The following is a 19,397-nucleotide window of genomic DNA, read 5'->3' on the forward strand; positions in this document are numbered from 1 at the left end:
TTCCGTGCACCTCGGTGTTCAGTCATGCTGGCCACATGACCACGGAAGCGTCTTCGGACAGCGCTGGCTCTTCGGCTTAGAAACGGGGATGAGCACCACACCCTAGAGTCGGACACGACTGGTTCGGGACACCTTTACCTTTAGAGTTATATATATGGCATATATCAAGCACTTAGGCAGTCTACAATCTATTGTCTGGTACAGCTCAAAGAATGTATATTGCTAATTCATACTTCTGGATAATTGTTAAAAAAAAGGTAAAGGTGTCCCCTACCAGTCGTGTCCGACTCTAGGGTGCGGTGCTCATCCCCGTTTCTAAGCCGAAGAGCCAGCGCTGTCCGAAGACGCTTCCGTGGTCATGTGGCCGGCATGACTGAACACCGAGATGCATAGAATGCTGTTACCTTTCCCGCCGAGGTGGTACCTATTTATCTACTTGCAATTTCTTGCTTTCGAACTGCTAGGTTGGCAGGAGCTGGGACTGAAGACGGGAGCTCACTCCGTCACGCGGCACTCGGGTCTCGAACTGCTGTCCTGCTGACCTTCCGGTCTGCAGTTCAGCGTCTTAACCAATTGTTAGCTTATTTCTAATATCCATTTTGGGGGAAAGAATATGAAGCAGCATTCAACCTGTAGCCTCAGATGCACTTTGACACTATTGATTTTCTGGCCCTCTCAGTCTGGGTTTTGACCACAGCGTAACACTACAGTTATGACTTGTCAGTGCACAAAGATCATGTGAGAAAGGCAAAGAGCTGTGGAATCTGAGAATTACAAGAGTCCAAGCACAAGTATTCCGAGCTGCTGTAAGACCTTGTTTGGTCTTGATGTAGCAATTGGGATAATACACACTATACTGTATTTTCCTTCTAGTGGGCATTTTAGTCTTTGAGTCTGGGATATGTCAAGAGTTAAAACACAACAACAATAAACAGATACAGTATATAGGTTTTCTTGGACAAGTGTATTATTCAGACTCCAGTTTAGTGCTCACTTATCAGCAAATCCAGTGACCATAATGCTTTAACAAGGCCTACAGATAATGATTTAGGCAATTGGCCATTAACTGGTGGCATACATAAAAAGGTTAAAAATGTATGTTTTCAAAGCCTGTCTAAATGCAGGAAGAGGGAAGCCTCTACTGATATCCATCAGGAGGGCCTCCTGTGGTGGTGGTGGCACACAGAGCAAAGTTTCTGATGTTGATCTTAGGGTCAGGTTTGTTTCACAAGGGAGAAGTCAATATACAAGCTGGGTGTAGTTTGCACTTAGGTGCTTGCCCCAGGTAGATAGTATTTACTTCAGGCAAATGGCCAATTACAAGATTCACTACCTCAAAACACAAGGTCACATCCAGTGCAATCCTAGGTATGTTTACTTAAAAGTATTACTGAGTTCAGTGGGAGTGAAGTATTAATTTGGTAAAAGTCCATGTTGTTGTAACACCTTTATTAGGCTAACCAAAAGATCAGCATCGATTTTGAACATTTTTTTATGGTCAACAAGGCTACCTTTGGTTTTTTTTGGTAAAAGTTGTGTGTCTGCGTAGATGGATGTAAACTTTTCATGATAAGGGAATTTGGGTCGTGGCAAAGCAGATCAGAGTATTCAAATTCATTTCCAAAGAGTGGTTTTCATTTTGTCATTTCAGAAAAGGGCAAGAAAGTTTAGGGGGAAGTCACTCAAAACATCCTGTTTATCTCATTCACATATACTGTATATGCGTATATATATACACACACACACACCATCAACACATAGGGAAAAAAACTTTATCAGTTGATTTTGGTCAGCTAGAAATGACACATTTACCATTTGCATGAAACATTTGCCCCCAGACTGGTTCCCTAACTGATACTGCCCTTCAGAGCTTTTATTACAGCAAAACTTCTGCATTTGTATATTTCCCCCTCAACAGCTAATAGCCATTCTGAGGGATATGCTTTAGTTGCAGTATGAGGGGTAAAGGGTTGGACCCCCATCTATGGCTGCCTTTTGAAGAGGAAAATTATGTTATATAAGGAGTTGCAGTTGTAGAACTCTAGTTGTCCTGGATTTTTAGGAAATGGCTGTTTTTTCTTGATTGGACTTGCTGGGAAGGCTATTGAGAAATTGCTAACCCACCTCTCTTAAAACAATATAGGATGTCTTGTTATGAAATGCAAATGTCAAATGTTTAATTATAAATAATTAAGAATTTGAAAATGTAAACAAGTAAAAAAGTAGTAATTGTACTGAAGGGAAGATACACAAAGACACAGTTCACAATGAATTCTGGGTAATTGTAATAAAAAATAGTTGCCAAGATGTCCTGGACGGTATTGAAACAGAAAATTCTACAGGGCTATTTCAGTAATGAACAGGTGTGAGACTGTATTATTCCAGGTCAAAAGTGTACTTAAAGTTTTTGCTTATCAATTAATGAGCAAAAAATATTGTGTGAGATATATGTATCAAAAAGCCTGATATATAGATATCTAGAAAAAATGATATACTTAGGTTAAATTAGCAAATTTTGATAGTTACCTTTTCAAACATATGATTCAGAACTGATCTTATCTAGCCTGAAAGGTGTGTGTATGAGTCTTTTTTGGTATGTTTTAATTCTTTAGAAATGTTTAGTAACAATAAGATAATTAAGACGGTGATCTGTAATTTATGGGACATAAGAGCATATTAGCTATGGTCCATGGGGTCACGAAGAGTCGGACACGACTGAACGACTGAACAACAACAACAACAATCTCTACACAAAAAGGTGTAAGTATGTGCTGATTTTGCAGTGAGGGAGCTTCTTATTAGAAGCTCAACAGGCATGTGTACCTGCCTGTCAGCTAGTCTATTCAAAATTGAATGGGGAACTTGGGACTTAGAATGGGATCTCTCCTTTTTAAGCTCTCAGGACTAAAAGTAAAAAAAAGTTTAAGATATTCTATTTCCTGTTAAGCTGTTATCTAAAAATCTTTAGCAAAGATGTTTAACAACAACAAATGTTTTTTTCTGTTATTTTCTGCACGCTATATTTTGATGTGATGTTAGAAGTATATTTTTAATAAATTTTAAAAATGGATCAAAAGATTTCCCCCCTACTAATTCTTGTTAGTACAAAACCAAAATTGAATCCAATTTTTGGTGTATGCTTTGTTTCAAGTGTATTAGTCAACTATGGGTAGTTAACTGGCAGCCAAAGGCTTCCTAAATACTGGAACTATAGTTTGAAAATACTCAGTAAAGCCAAATCCATAACACAATGTAATATGTAGTTTGACCCACAGATGGTGTTGGAAAGGTTCAGGTTTCTTATGCACTGGAAACATTCTGGAACAAACTTAGCCTGTACAAAAGAAAGGGGCTCCACTTGATTCTAAATGGAACCAGACTGTTGGCACTCTACTTCAAAAAGGTTGCGGGGCTGCTCTGAAATAAAGTTCTGGAGAAAATCTGACCCTAGCTGAGCAGCATGAGAATTTGAATCAGATACTCAAACATGCACCCATCCATTTTCAAATGATAGTTCTATCAGTGATAATTAGCCACGATAGCTAATGAATTCTCCACATTCAGAGGTATCGTACCTATGAATATTAGTTGCTGGTTGACAGACAACGGGGAAAGCCCATTGCTCTTGTGCCTATTTGTGGATGTGTTTTCTGGAAGTATCTGGTTAACGCACTGTTGGAAACAAGAAGCTAGCCTACATTTCAACTTCTTGGGGAAGAAAGCTTTCAGAATGATGTTTGCAGTCCTCTATGTGGGAAGCAAAAGTTCTCAGTATGGCTGGAATTAAAATATCAGAAGAGAGTTTGAATACAGATATGTAGAATTGCATTTACGTTTTTACCTTGCTATTATATGGGAAAACATGGGATTGTTAGTCCTCAGTTAAAATCTAATCCTACAATAGCAACATATTAAAAATTTGAGATAATAATTTATAAAAATGTATTTCCTCAAATTCCTTCACTGCAGCCATTCCTTTCAGTTAAGTAGTGACACTTCTTTATAGACTTGATATATTATGAGATGTCTCTAGATTTATTATCAGATGGCAGTTTTATATCTCAATCACAGATTTATCTGAAAATGGCAGGGAGAGTTCTGCTTAGGCTACATTTTCAAGAATTGAGAAGTTTTATAATGCAGAATCTGAGAAAAGAGAAGTTGGCAAATAAGTTGACCCTTCTGAGGTAATTATTATAACTGGAAGAGAGAAATGAAAAGATGGTTATCCTGGATTCATGAAGTTCTTATAGATACAGAGGATAATAAAGGAAGCAATTTTAAAAACAGGTGGAGCAAAATGCTGCGGTTTGAAGTTCCAAACTCTGTTTGGCAAGCTGTGTATATCAAAAGACCTACATCTTCCCCATGTATAATTTTAAAAGAAAACAATTTTAAGATTTTGCTTTGCCGGTATTTGGGAGGGAACATGCCTCTGTGATGGAGCAATGCAGCCAGCAGGAGGTCTTAGATTCACACACACCCCTCGCATCTCCACTTCAAAAAGGATCTCAGGTAGCAGGTGATAGGAAAGACTCCTTCCTGAGACTCTGAGAGCCTCCTACCAGTCATAGTAGTAAATACTGAGCTAGATGGACAAATAGTCTGGTAGAAGGCAGTTTCCTTTGTTCCTCTGTATTTGACACCTCAACGTTTAAGCAAAGATTGATAATAATGATAACTGTTGAAGAGTTTTCAAACTAAGTGTGGTTTTAACACATACATGGCTGTGATAAGCTTGGGAGTGGGGGGCGGAGGATGGGGGCATTGGAAAGGGATTGTAAGAATAATTAGTAATATGATTGGGTGGGTGGGACCTGCAAAAAAATGTTGCCATGTGGGATGCTCCTGTTCAGGATTCCAGACAGTCAACAGAATTTCTTTCCGTATGCTCCATTCCATTCCATTCCCCTCCTTCTTCCTGGTTTCCTATCCCCCATCAACAGTCAGTCAAGCCACTGAGCATGCTCAATCCTCTTTGGGCCATTTGGTGGGTGTTTTTTCTCTTTGTTTGTTTTTTCCCTCCTAAAGTTTTAAAATACTTCTGTAAACCTTGGGATTCCCAAAAGCCTGATGATACCTCCTTCCTGTGTGTCAATGGTATATGAATAAGGTTAGGTGGTCTGAGTTCTCTGTGAGTACATAGGATACTCAGTTCAGTCCATATTGTATTCTGCTGGGTTCTTTAGGAAATGCAGTGTGTGTCCGGAATACTACTAATAGTTGTGTGGTACTTGTTGATGGCTGCGAAATTTCAAATAGCTTACAGGTGGTGTGTCTCTAAATATACTAGTGGTGAATGAGCGACTCCCAAAGACTTAGCCCTTGGCCTTGATGGCAAACATTATGGCATATGTTCACTTACAAGATGGTAAACAAGCAACAACTTGAAACATTTGAAAAGGCTAGAGTCCCATATGTTTTATGTAAGAGTGGGAATTATAGGGTGGAAATGAATTCTTCTAAGACCTTAGAATCATAGAATAGTACATTTGGAAGGGGCCGATAAGAGCATCGAGTCCAACCCCCTGCGCAATGCAGGAATCCAAGTCAAAGCATCCCTGAAAGATGGCTGTCCAGCTTCATCTTGAATACCTCCAGTGTGGGAGAGCCCACCACCTCCCTAGGTCATTGGTTCCATTGTTTTATTGCTCTAACAGTCAGGAAGTTTTCCCTGATGTTTAGCCGGAATCTGGCTTCCTGTAATTTGAGGCCATTATTCCGTGTCCTGCACTCTGGGATGATTGAGAAGAGATCCTGGCCTTCCTCTCTGGGACAACCTTTCAAATACTTGAAGAGTGCTATCATACCTCCCCTCAGTCTTCTCTTCTCAAGGCTAAACATGCCCAGTTCTCTCCTCATAGGGCTTTGTTTCCAGTCCCCTGATCATCTTTGTTTCCCTCCTCTGAACCCTCTACAGTTTGTCTGCATCCTTCTTCAAGTGTGGTGCCCAGAACTGGACACAGTACTCCAGATGAGGCCTAACCAGTGCTGAGTAGAGGGCAACTAGTACTTCCCGGGATTTGGAAGCTATACTTCTATTAATGCAGCCCAGAATAGCATTTGCTTTTTTTGCAGCCACATCACATTGTTGGCTCATATTCAGCTTGTAATCTACAACAATTCCAAGATCCTTCTCGCTTGTAGTATTGTTGAGCCACGTATCCCCCATCTTGTAACTGTGCATTTGGTTTCTTTTTCTTAGGTGAAGAACTTGGCATTTATCCCTATTAAATGTCATTCTGTTGTTTTCTGCCCAGCGCTCCAGCCTACCAAGATCACTTTGAATTTTGTTTCTGCCTTCCAGGGTCTGGAAGAAGAATCTTTTCTTCTGGAGATTCCCACCTTTTCACAGCTACCATAACTCTATATATTTACTTTATTTTGTCTGTAATGGGTTGTTACTGATTATTTTTGTAAATATCTATATGAAATAAAATAAAAGCTCACAGAGAAACACATTACATAGGAGAAGGAGATTTGGAGCATCTCTACACCAGCCTAAAATCCTGCATTTAAAACCAGGCTTTCGGCTTCCTTTTTAAATGCAAGATCACACAGACTCCCTTTACTTGTGCTTCCGTTTCCCTCTCCCCTTTCCCCCGCCTTCTCCCCGTTATCTGAGTCTTCCATATGTTTCATTGATCCAGCTCTGCTTCTTGCCACTTTTCCTCTTTTTGGAGGGAACTCAAGTGGAACACAACCTGGGTAATTTGATAGATCATTATCTGCAATCTATTTAAAAATGGAACAAAGGGCATTTAGCACAGGAGACGCCCTGGAGGTTCATGGCATCATTTAAAGGGCCCACAAACTTCCGTGAGTGAGCAATCTCAACAACAGGATAAAAGCTCCATGTGAAGGAGCCCTTGCAAGGGGAACCTAGAGGCAAGGTGGTTTAAGGAAGGAAGTGTGCAGAGGGGGGAATGGAATGAGAAAGAGGAACCACAGGGAAGGTTAAATGGAGGGTCAGGCAGTTTGAGAAAGAGGTCATAGGAGACAGGCAATTTGGAGTAGAAGGGGCTACTGATACACCTTCCAAGGGAGCAAAAAGAAAGCTGATCAAGGGACTGAGGCAGAGTAGAAAATGGGCCAAAAAGCAGGAAAACAATCTACCACATTGACCCCAGGGGCATGAGAGACTGTGCACTATTGGCAGAAAGTTTCAAAACTAGTGGCTGTATTATGGTATTTATAAATATATTTAAATATTAGGCTATAATTTCTAAAATGATGTATCAACACAGGGATAGGCAACCTGGTGCCCTCATTTTGGACTACAGCTCCCAGAATCCCTGACCATTGGCTATGCTGGCTAGGGCTTATGGCAGTTGTAGTCCAAAAATCTTATGGGCACCAGGTTGCATAACCCTGTTCTAGAAAGCTAGCAAATGGTTATGTTTAGGAGATAAAATGAAGTAGGATTTTGATGATACGCTTATTAGAGTTTGATATTTTTCTTCTGGCGATTCCTACTCTGTTAAGTACATGTCTAGCAGGTTTTTTTTGTTTTTTTTTAAAAAGACTATCATTTAACTGACCCAGAAGTTAGAGACATTACCTCATTGTCATGAGGTCAGTAACGACTGTTCTTGAATGAGCAACCAAGCCATGCCAAATGACACAATCATTTGTGGGGTGGGCTTAATTATGATAGGCTGTGTTGCAGCAACGGACGCGCACTGTCCTGAGCTGTCTAAAGAGCATGTCACAACCCCACACTGGCTAACTCTGGAACAATAGTTAGACAAACAGACTTGAGCCGGCTTTTCATTTTCATTGGGCATATTTGCCATCAAATACTTTCCCTGGTTGGCTTCAGATTAATGGCTGACAATGGATTCTAAGATAATTTTCAGACATTCCGGAAACAATTAAAATCTAAGGCCAATATTACCTACACACTGCACAGTTGAAAGCATTGTAATGAACCATTTTTGAACACTCAGGGTTGTGTTTGGGGTGCAGGTGGAAGTATGGAATGTTGGAGGGAGCAAGGAATGACAGTTGGGGAGCGGTGGTAATTTGGCCAATTGGCTGTGAGAAGAGGGTGGGGAGTAGAGGGAACTTGTTTGGGGGCAAACGTTTTAGGAAATTACTCATTCTAATCACATTCATCCCAGTCTTCAGATTACTGTGAATTTGTTTTCATTGTTCCTCCAATAAACACTCTGTTGTTTACCCTGGGTAACCATCAGTGAAATTCATAGTTAAGTGTTTGAACACCTATCCATTACCAAACTTACATGGTGCTGTTTGCACAGTAAGACTGACATCATGGTAACCATCAAGTCAAGTCACCAGTCAGTTCAAAAACAGCAATGTCTTATGACACCTTAAAGAATAACACATTTATTATGGCATAAGTTTCTGTGGAATAGAGTTCATTTCATCAGATGCATGAAGTGTTATCTTGAGTTGGCAGTAGGGATGTATGGATTTTGTTAAATCTGTTCTATCTGTGTTTCGTGGATTGCCAGACGTTTTTCATTCCATCATCAGCTCATTCACAGAATCAGATTTTTAAAAGGATGTGCGAGAATTTTGTTCCACTTTTACAAGTGAGCATTAGCGCTAATGCACACTAGTGCTAATGCACAGCTGCACTAATACACAATAGTGCAAGTGCAAATTTGCAGAAATACTCCCCCAAAGTTAAAAACTGTCCTCAAGTCTGCAGAATCTCTACGACTCGGAAAAAGCTGGTTCACTGTAGAATCTGCAGGTTGGATTCATAGAAATCTGGACTCATTTGCATCTGTTGTGGATTTCTCCAAAATCCCTAGTTGGGAGATATATATACACATGGCTTGGGAAGGGGAGGGAATTGTCAGTTCAGTAGGTAGAGGCTGCAGACCTTACCGTATTTATTTAGGGCATAATCCTGTGGATCATAGAATCATAGAATAGTAGGGTTGGAAGGGGCCTATAAGACGCCTTCCCAATAAGATGATGTCTACCTACTGCAGGGCAGCCAGAGCATGGAGGGAATCCTCTCCGTGTTCCGGCCACCCTGCATGTGTGGTGAGACGCACAATTTCCTGCGTCTACCTGGGGACGTCGGAGTGGGGCGGGGGGAGGCTGCATGGTGCATAGGAAGCCTTGTAAAGTGTCTGTCGTCTCCTCCCTGCCCCCAGGACTGCCTCCTTTTTACCCTCCCTGTGCTCCATTTGTGAGCATGGAGAAGCAGCCAGTGTGGAGAGAACTGCGCTGGCTACGAGGGGGAGGGGAACATGGTTTCTGGGAACCCAGTTTGGAGCCCTGGCTCTGAGCTCGGTTCCCAGAAACCGAAAACTCCTATAGCCCTCTAGATAGTGTCTAGTGGCCATAGGATTGCTGTCTTATAGCATTTTTATTCCACCCTTTAGCCAAAAAGGCTCCCAAGGCTGTTTACAAAGGTAAGAAATAAGACAGTCCCTGCCTGCAGGCTTACAATCTAAAACACAGGACACAAAAGGAAAGGGGATTGGGAGAGAGGGGGGAAAACCCAATTCAGGCACTAGATTCTTAGTTGCAAAGTTAGCAACTAAGCATAGTTGCTAACTAAACATAGCAAACGAGAATCTATTTCTAATGGCCTAAGAATTTTATTTGATTAAATAAAGGGAAAAATAAGTTATCTGTTGCCTTTAGTGGAATGTGCTTCATTTTAGGAAACCCTACATTTCTTGAGGACCAGCTTGTAAATAATAGGGTGATTTTCCATTTCATTTAGGCCCGAGTCATTATGACTGCAATCCTATGCACAGTTACTTGGGAGTAAGTTACACTGAACTTAATGGAGGTTACTTAAGAGAAAACATGGTTAGGATCAGTCTGCATGCAAGAAATTAAATGTATAGTAAATGCAATTCTAGATTACAATCTACAGGAAGTTGAACAGACATAAAATGAATGTTGCATTGACAAACTTAAAGAAGCAACCTAACTCATAGGAATATAGAGATAAAATGCATTTGTTTAGAAGATGCAATATTGCCACACTTCACCTCTTTTCAATCACAGATCACTTCCAAGAGGCATTTCTTGTTTCTAATTTGAGTAGCCAGAAGTCATTCACACATTTAAAAAGATTACTTAATATGCACAGCAAAATAGACCTGAACCCAAGCAGAAGTGCAAAGAGGAGGATAAAGCTTCATTTTCAAAACAGTCTTTACAAACAGAATTAGTTACTGATTTACTAATATTCTCAAGATAACTGGTTAATGGGTCCGGGCAAAAGAATCCTTGAAACATACCTTCGTAACCCTCTTCAATGATAGCAAGTGGATATAGTAAGATTTTATTCTTTTTTTCAGAGCTGGACCAGGTTTTTATGATTCAGTCTGCACCATTTGCTTTTGGCCCAGAGCTGTAATACCCAGGCCTCCACAAATTGTTTTGCCAGCTCGCCATGGAAGGGTGTACCCAATCCTCTGGTGAGCAGGTCACCTGGCACCACACAAATCCCTACCCTGAAAGTCTCATTTTTGCTGTAGCTTTCTAGTAGTTAAAAAGCAGCAGAAGTCCCATCTAAGAACTGTTTCTCACGTTTTCCATACCTCATACAAATGAGCGAGGACCCTGCCTCTCACTGAAGCCCTCTGTATATGCCAGAGGACTCAAGGGAGGGTAGAGGATTGGTGGTGACAACAAATAATGGCTATGTTTTCTCCTACAGAGCAAATAACAGTTAAGGGGAGGGGATAATTTCAATCAGGGCAATGGCATGGAGGAAGGGAGTTCCCAGTGTCACAGCCCAGGTCCAATCTACCCCCTTCCTCCATGGTTGCATCTGGCTATCTCTTCTCTGATTGCCCCCACCATCAAAGATTAGTCAGATGGCAATAGCAGCAACATCTTTTCCACAATTGTACCCCAACTCTGGAATGCTTTACCCCAAACTGCTGGCCGGACACCTAATTTATTGAGTTTTAGGTGCAGGCTATGGCATTTCTATTTCCCCAGATTAAGGGTTTATGCTCTGTATGCAAGTTTAGTAGCGTGGAGAGCAACGGCATGTCCAACAGGTGGAAAGATATCTGTCACCTTTGATTTCCCATCGTATTCAGACATGACGTGCAGTCTTCCCTTTTGATAAAGGATAATAATCTTAATAAATGAGCAGATTCACGTGCAAATTGTGTGTTTGTGGGGGAACAATAGAAGCATTTTGGGAACAGGGATGGAATGCGATGGAGACAGAAGCAGAGAGAAGGAGAAAGAGTCTTGTGAACTGATGTCACCCAATGGGGATATACTTAGTATTCCCTGGGGATCTGATGTGGGGCAGTGGGTCTACTGCCTGCTAGAAATGTGCTTTGGCTGTTTGCCTTCACCTGTGTTCTAGCGTATATGTGTAATAAACCAGATACTACAAAAATGGCAGAGGTCTCCAAAATCCAGAGGAATTTTCCTCCAAAAGGTAGCCAAACCTGGGCAGCCCTGCCACTGGAACTACTTACTGCTAGGGGACGTGGAGAGCACGTTGTGGTTGTTCAGTCGTGTCCGACTCTTTGTGACCCCATGGACCATAGCACGCCAGGCCTTCCTGTCCTGCGCTCTCTCCTGGAGCGTGCTAGGGGAGCACGTAACAACACATTTTAAGAATAGTAGCAGTACATAAAAGTTTTCAGCCTCACCTAGGAAGAACATATTTAGTACAGTCATATGGAATATTTATATAATATAATATAACAATATAATATATCCCCTTTCCTCTTCTGAGGTAGAAGTGCTTAAAGCAGCTAAAAACATAATAAGCCAAAAGTAGAGATCATAAAATAAATTAATATGAAAAACAAATTATTAAAAAAAAAGTTTATTGAAACATTTAAGAGAACAAGGATTTTTAAAAAAAATCTGTGCGGCAAAAAGATCAAAAGCTCATTGGAAAAGAAAAGGTTTCCAGCGGCGACAGAACACCCTTAATATCCCGGGAAAGGATTTCCACTTACTGGGTTCTATAGGGGAAGAATTCCCCCCACATGCAACCCCTCCAGCTGTAACTTAGGAGGTAAAGGGATGCATAAAAAGGCCTCATCAGATGACCTCAAAGAGCAGACAAATTCATATGGGAAGAGGTAGTCCTTTGGGTATTACAGTCCTAAGCCAGTGAGGGCTTTTAAAGGCAATAATCAGTACCTTGAATTGTACCTGGAAATGGACCAGCAAGCAGTGCAGCTGGTATGGCAAGGGAGTAATATGGCTTGGCACCAAAGTTCTAGGCTGGTGGTTCTTAACCTTTTTTCCCGCAGACCACTTGAAAATTCCTGGGGATCTCAGTGGGCCACTTTGTTCTACAAATCAAAGCACATGCATAACTCATATTTTAATAAACATAGTCTAATACAGCCTTGCCTTGCCTGGAGCCGTCCAGATGTTTTGGACTATAACTCCCAGCAATTCTGACCATTGGTCATGCTGGCTGGGACTGATGGGAGTTGAAGTATACAACATAGGACGACCACTAGGTCGGGGAAGGTTGGTCTAATGTGTTGCCTGTTTTTCTGAGTGAATTTCTGTGAAATGGGGTGTAATGTTTGCCAGCTTTAGCCTCAGGTCAGGCTCAGCATACAACTTTCTTCTGTGTTTGAACTCGAGGGAGAGAAGTGATGAACATTTTGTCCCTCAAAGATACATACTCCCTGCTCAAAACTGCCTAGACCTCAGTCATCAGAAAATAATTAAGTACAGGGCCAAGTACAGATATTCTCAACCATCCCTCATCCTTTCCACAGACCACCTGAATGAAGCTTGCAGATCAGAGTTTGAGAAACTGTTCTAGGCTGTGCATTCTATAGTTCAAGTAGCTGTACTCACTGTGGTGAACAAAAGCATTCTGGGAGGGGAAGAGCAAGCCATACTTCTCTAGCATTCACAGGAACAAATGTTTACAGGGAGTACATATCCCTCTTACCCCATCACCTTGTTCTCTCTGTACAGGCATTAGAGAATTAAGACTTCAGAGGCGCATTTGGTGGTGAAGTGAGAGAGGGCCTTTTTGGTGGCTGCTCCTTGCCAATGAGGCTAGGGTCTCTGATCTTCCACTGGTAGGTAAAGACCATTTTATCTAAGCAGGGCTTTGGTGTGTAAGTGGGTCTGTTGGGTTGGGTGCTGTTTTTCTTCTGTTAGTGCTGGTGTTTTTATTGTATTTTCATGCATTGTTTTATTATTGTTTTAAGTAAGTTTTATTTATGATTGTAAGCTGCCCCTGATTGCCATTTTTCATGGTAGAAAGATGGGGTAGAAATCATAAGAATTAAAGACTTATGGGGAAATGGCCTGAGAGAGGAATTAAGCCAGAATGGAGTATTATACTGTAATTAAATATTACATTAAATATTAAATATTTGCATTGATCATTAAATTAAATATTTGCATTGATCAGCCCAGTTCATTTACAATACCCCATCCTTTTAAAACTTGTAGGCTGGCTGGGTGATTCGTCAAAACATCAACAATATCCATATTTGGGACTCAACATACCACTGAGAATAGCACAATTAGGGTGCAATCCTATGGCTGCTAGACAGTGGCTAGATGGCCATAGCATCGGTCAGTTTCCCAGAGAACCACCTTCCCGCCCCTGCTGCCAAATAGGCAGCATGGAACGTCCCCAGGCTCTGTGCTCGTAAGACCAGTGCGGAGCGGGGCAAAGGGGGGGGGGTTCCTGGGGTGAGGAGAGCAGAAGTGCTAGTACAATGCTTTCTATGCATTGTCTGGCCTCCCCCCCACCCCCGCTGCTCCAAGGTCCTGTAGCTAGACAGCTGAAATCGGCCGTCTAAGCCACAAATGCGGGGCAGCCAGAGTGCAGAGGAGAAGATCCCCCCTACAGTCTGCCCGCATTGCGTTGGATAGACAGTTGCCTCTGGGTCCAGAGGCAGCTGCCTATCCTGATAGGATTGTTCCCTTATAGTTGTAACTGTGTCATTGTTATGTAGCCTATGAACATATTTGTTCATTTTTGTTCACATGAGGAAAAAATAAAATTTAGAGTAGACAAATAGAGTAAGTCACATAAATATTTGAGTGCAGAGCTCTTGTTCTTTGGCTGGGTTCAGTTAATGCAACAACCCACACTCAAGGTTGAGTATGGGTTGTCATTGAACCATGGGTTGTTGTGTGTACCCAGCTGCACTAACGAACCCTGGTTTGTTAACCATGAACAACCCACAGTTCATAATCCAACAGCAAACCATGGGTTCAATTTATGGGTTGTTCGTAGTTAACAAACCATGGTTTGTTAGCGTGGCTGGGATCACACAACACAACAACTCATGGTTCAATAGCATCCCATGGTTCAACAACAACCCATACTCAACTTTGGGTACTGGTTGTCATGTTGTGTGAACCCTGTCATTGAGAAGTACATCGACAGCACTGGATTACATTTCTGAAACCGCGTCAGTATTTCTCTTTTCTGCCAATTCCTTTCACGTTGTGTGCATTTTAGACTTGGTGTACAAGGTTAGTTGCTTGGAAGGCAACAGGGCTATGTAGTTAATAGTGTATGTTAACTGATGGGAAGATATTTATTACCATAGATTTCCCTAGTCTTATTCAGACATGACATGCAGATTTCCCTTTTGATAGACGATTACAGTCATTCTGAGAGGCACCCACCCACAAAAGCCACAGACATGATGCTTTACTCAAATCTTTACCCACTGCTTTGCAATGCAAAACTGGTGGAGTTTTTGGTACTTTCTGTTTAAACAAAAGTACTTTATGGGGGTTTTCCAGCATCTTAGAGGGTTGCTCAAAAACAAATCAGCTGGGGTTAGTGGAAGGGGACAGAGATAATGTTCTGTTATGTTTGATGCTTATTCATCCACTCAAAATGCTTTAACCTGAAGGAAATTGAGTGTGCTAAAACAACAGTAGTATTCTACCTGTGAGCTAGTTTAGGCCTATATGGTAGGAGCCATAGGAAACACCAAGGTATTGCAAGAGAGATGTATTATTTGTTATTTATTTATTGCATTTATATCCCGCTTTTTTTCCTCTTGCAAGGAACCCAAGGAGGCTTACATTATCCTCCTCCTCTCCATTTTATCCACACAACAACAACCTTGTGAGGTAGGTTGGGCTGAGAGTCTGTGACTGGCCCAAAGTCACCCACTCAGCCTCCATGGCTGAGTGGGGACTAGAACCCGGATCTCCCGGCTCCCAGCCCAACACTCTCACCACTACACCACACTGGCTCTCTTAGATGTATCGGCTAAGGTGGGTTTTTTGATCAACAGCCACTCTTATTGGCTGTGGCACCCATGGTTATGCTAGAGGGCAGGGGTAGCAATCTTGTGGCCCTCCAAATGTTTTTGCCTACAGCTTCCATGATCCTTCACCATTGGCTATGCTGGCTAGGACTGATGGGAGGTGTAGGCAAAAACATCTGGAGGGCCACAAGTTGCTCCTTCCTGCTATAGGGGTACAGGCATCACTCTGTAGCTTGTAACCATTGGGCATGCTCAGTCAGCATACCAAAATCTTGAAAACCTTCCGATTTGGAAGCATCCAAAACACAAACACTATGAAGCGGTCTGGAATAGGATTTATAATAGTTCTGTGGTGCAGGTAGCCATAGTGAGTAGGAAAGTGAGTAGTGTAGGTAGCCATAGTGAGCAGGAAAGGGAAAAGTAGTCTGTTCCTAGTTGGCTATGTTGATAAAGTGAATGACAGTATTCCAGTAAGGTGTTTCACAAATGAAGAACATGAATGTGATTATTCATAAATGCAAAACCATAGTGAAAGATAGCAGGTGAAAGTTTTCACTGTTACCAGTATGACATACTGAATGACTCTCCATTTTGGAAGAGGAGTGTTTTTAAAAAAAACACCCTTCAATCTTATGCATGTTTACTCAGAAGTAAGTCACACTGAGTTCAATGGGACTTACTCCCAGGTAAGTGCATAGTATTTAAGTATTAGACAGCAATGAAGATAGATTATACTTAAGTGAACAGCATAGGTACACCATCAATGAAAAGATCTAGAAATCATACTGGAAGAAGCTGCACCTGCCAAAATAATGAAGACACCCCTTTTGTGCATTTATAAAAGGCAAAGGAACCCAGTCCATACAGAATCTGGGAGCCATAGGAAACAATAAGCCACAAATCTGTTTTGTCCCTTAACACTTTAATTGTCCTTTCCACTGAGACATGCAAACGTTGCAAGAATTGTCAGTACTGGAAAGAGTGAAGTGCAGCTAAAAGATTTAAAAAACCCTATTGGTATAGGTTTTGCTTCTGTGCTGAAGATCTAAAGGAATGGGAGTGGAAAGGAATTTCCCGCAGATCAGATTAGTCAGCGATTCTTTTCTGTTTTTTTTCCTGTAGTGAGTACAAGGTGTGTGACATCTGACTATGTAACTAAATATTTTCCTACACACACTTAAGCATATATCGCTTTTGTCGCTCATGTTTTTGGGGTTGGCACAAACGCCAATCATTCGTTTATTAGCGGCAGCACTTCTGGAGAACTCTGGCTCCGTGCAGGGGATCTAGTACTTATTGTGCTGTGTGATTTTTTTTGTCATTCCCCCGAACTCACAGCTGCATTTTCATCACTTGATGACTGCAAAGCCAGTGATTATTCACATGTGTTAAAGAGCCCTCGCAGATCAAATACTATGGAAAGAGATTTCATATCAACTCAAACATGTTGCTTTTCAAATTTCAGTGGAAACAGTTTTCACAGATTCACCTTCAAGTAAGTGATGAGAGATTAAGCAATACATTTGAGAGCCAGTGTGGTGTAGTGGTTAGACCAACCTTCCCCAAACCTGCTGCCCTCCAGATGTGTTGGACTAGCCATGATGGCTGGGAATGATGGGAGTTGCAGTCCAACACATCTGGAGGGGACCAGGTTGGAGAAGGCTAGGTTAGAGTGTTGACTAGAGGTGGGGAGACTCGGGTTTAATTCCCTCCTCAGCCATGGATCTCACTGAATGACCTTGCACCAGTCACTTTCTCTCAGCCTAATCTACCTCACAGGATTGTTGTGATAAGGTGGGTAGGGGAAAAAACTATGCATGCTGCCTTGGCAGAAAGGCAGGATATTGATGCTATAAGGGAATATTTGTACGTGCAGACATGCCTGTGTTAAGGTAAGATCTGCTTTCCAGTTTCATTTCTTTTCTATTCTATTCCCTGCATTACTAGAGCCTCAAATGAGGTCTGCCAGTTTGCACTGTTAACTGTCTTTTCCTGTCAATTTTAGGATGTCTTTTCATCCAAAACAGGCAACATGCTGCTATAGGAGAGGTTACATATCAGTTCTAGTTATTAGATTCCAAATGTAATGCTGGCATTGAAAAATCAAAGCACTGTCTTTGAAAGCTTAAGTACTCTAATAGTTTCCTCCTTCAGAAACACAAAGGGCAATTCAAAAAATCCTTTTATGACACTGTTCAAGAGTGTAGGAGAATTCATACTGATAGAGAAGGTGAATTGTTGTTTGGAACTGTATTATGACTTTTCTGACATCGTATCAATCAAAGCCCCATTATGCAATTAGGGAGCCAACGCACCCATCCTTTTCCCTGCTGGGTGAATACAGACCTTAAGTCCACAATCTTGTGTCATATCCTGTGCCAATTTGCTAAACAAAAGTGAGGCTTTCTGTTAGTATAAGATATCATGATATAAAAGTTTGTCTCTTCTGAAGCTTTTTGCTGTTTCTGCATTACTATATTTACAAATCACATTTGTTCAAATTATTTTTGGGGGTTCTCTTTGATTTGTAAAGATTAGAAAAATACATATAAAAATTTAAAAACAATTAAGAGATTAGGGGGAATTTCTTAACAGCAAGACCCACAACATTTGCTTTTCTGAATGTATGTATGTATGATGTTTATATACCACCTTTCAATACAAGGCTGTCTTACAATATCAATTAAACCAATATATCATAGTCGAATAATATGTTTAGTCAATTAATCAGTTATTTAGATCAATAGATTTAATTGATCAAAGGAATTTTAAAGGGTTCTTCATTATTCAGGTATCGATTGTTTTCAAAAATAAAATGTAATAAGGGAATATAACAAAAAACACAGATGGTAAGTGCCATCTTAGAAGAGTTAATCCTTTTCCAGTCACAGAGAGATGATACCTGTTGCAACATGTGCAACTATAATATGAAAAACATAGTTGTGAGGGGGTTGCTTTTGTGTGTGAAGAATTATCTTTAAATCTGCATAAACTTGCATATGAATAATCAGTTGATTAGGATTTATTTGATCAGGTGACAGCCCTGTTAGGGATAAGATTATCTGCTGGTTGAAATACATACAGCAGTTGTCTCCAAACTTGTTTTATCAAGGATATATTCCCATTGGTTAAGACCTGTGCGGTAAATTGGCAATTCTACTAATCTTATCCTTGCAGTACTGATCCATTTCCGGGCTTGATTAGCAAAGGAAATCCTCAGTGAACCAGTTCACCTGCTTATGCAATGGAAATAAATGCAAAGGAGAGAGATTTGCTTTTTTTTGGCTTCCTGTAATTGAAATGAATGGGTTTGCAATACCACTGAATCCTAATTCTGAACAGAAACATCTAATGTTATTACTATACCTGTACATGTCAAATCATTTTCTTTTAAAAGAGAAACTGCTAATCTTTGGAATATATAAAGTAATTTGTATTCTTTGCTAATTCAGTAATTGATAAATAATGAAGGCTGGCTTGATAAAAGAGAACAAGAAACTATATTCTATTACATTATGCATGCAATTGTTTATTCTCCTTAAGCCAAATGACTTATGCAGACTGTGGACTGGAAAGAAAAATGGTTTTATTACTTTGAATTACATGGAACTGATTTTCCCAGTCTGTAATAATAGGATCTTCTACACTACTGGATTCACATGCCAGCTGCAAACCTATACATACTAGGAGTAAGTCTCATTGAACATAGTAGGCCTTATTTTTGAGTAAACATGCATATGATTGTGCAGTACAAGTTGTACATCTGTGTGGTACTGAAATATTTCTCTTCCTTTGCCCAACCTTGAAAAGAGTCGGTGATGAGTTTCAAAATATCCTGTACCCTTCATTTTGTTACTATTCAACAAACAAGTAATATTCAGGATGAACCAAATTATTGAGAGGGAAAGTTGTGACAGCATAAGTGTAAGGGAGGTGCTGGGAAGATGCTTTTCTTAAAGAGATGTCCTTTGTTCTGATACAATGTTCATGGGAAACCCACCATTCCCATTCATTTCGATGGAGATCCCAGTCTGCTTGTGCTCATTGAGCCCCTCTAAGAAAATTAATAGGGCAGCCTATGCATATAAGCCATGATGGCTCCAGGTTTTTGAGGGCATTTGGAAAAGACACGCTCAATGGACCTCCTCCCTTAAGAAGTCTATGTTCTCAATGCCATTGTCACAAGCTGCTTTT

General features: G+C 40.8%; 1 long non-coding RNA gene across 1 annotated transcript in view; it reads left to right on the forward strand.

The window, feature by feature from the left end:
• The window catches only part of LOC146354984 (uncharacterized), a 74,497-nt gene that overhangs the window by 3,535 nt on the left and 51,565 nt on the right, over window positions 1-19,397 (forward strand). Inside the window, exon 2 of the long non-coding RNA XR_014788559.1 lies at window positions 12,928-13,034. This is a non-coding gene — a long non-coding RNA (uncharacterized LOC146354984). The remainder of the gene's footprint in view (window positions 1-12,927; window positions 13,035-19,397) is intronic.

Source organism: Heloderma suspectum, chromosome 2 (assembly GCF_057233095.1).
Source record: "Heloderma suspectum isolate Gila_16-S chromosome 2, 16-S_ref, whole genome shotgun sequence".
Taxonomy (NCBI): Eukaryota; Metazoa; Chordata; class Lepidosauria; order Squamata; family Helodermatidae; genus Heloderma; species Heloderma suspectum.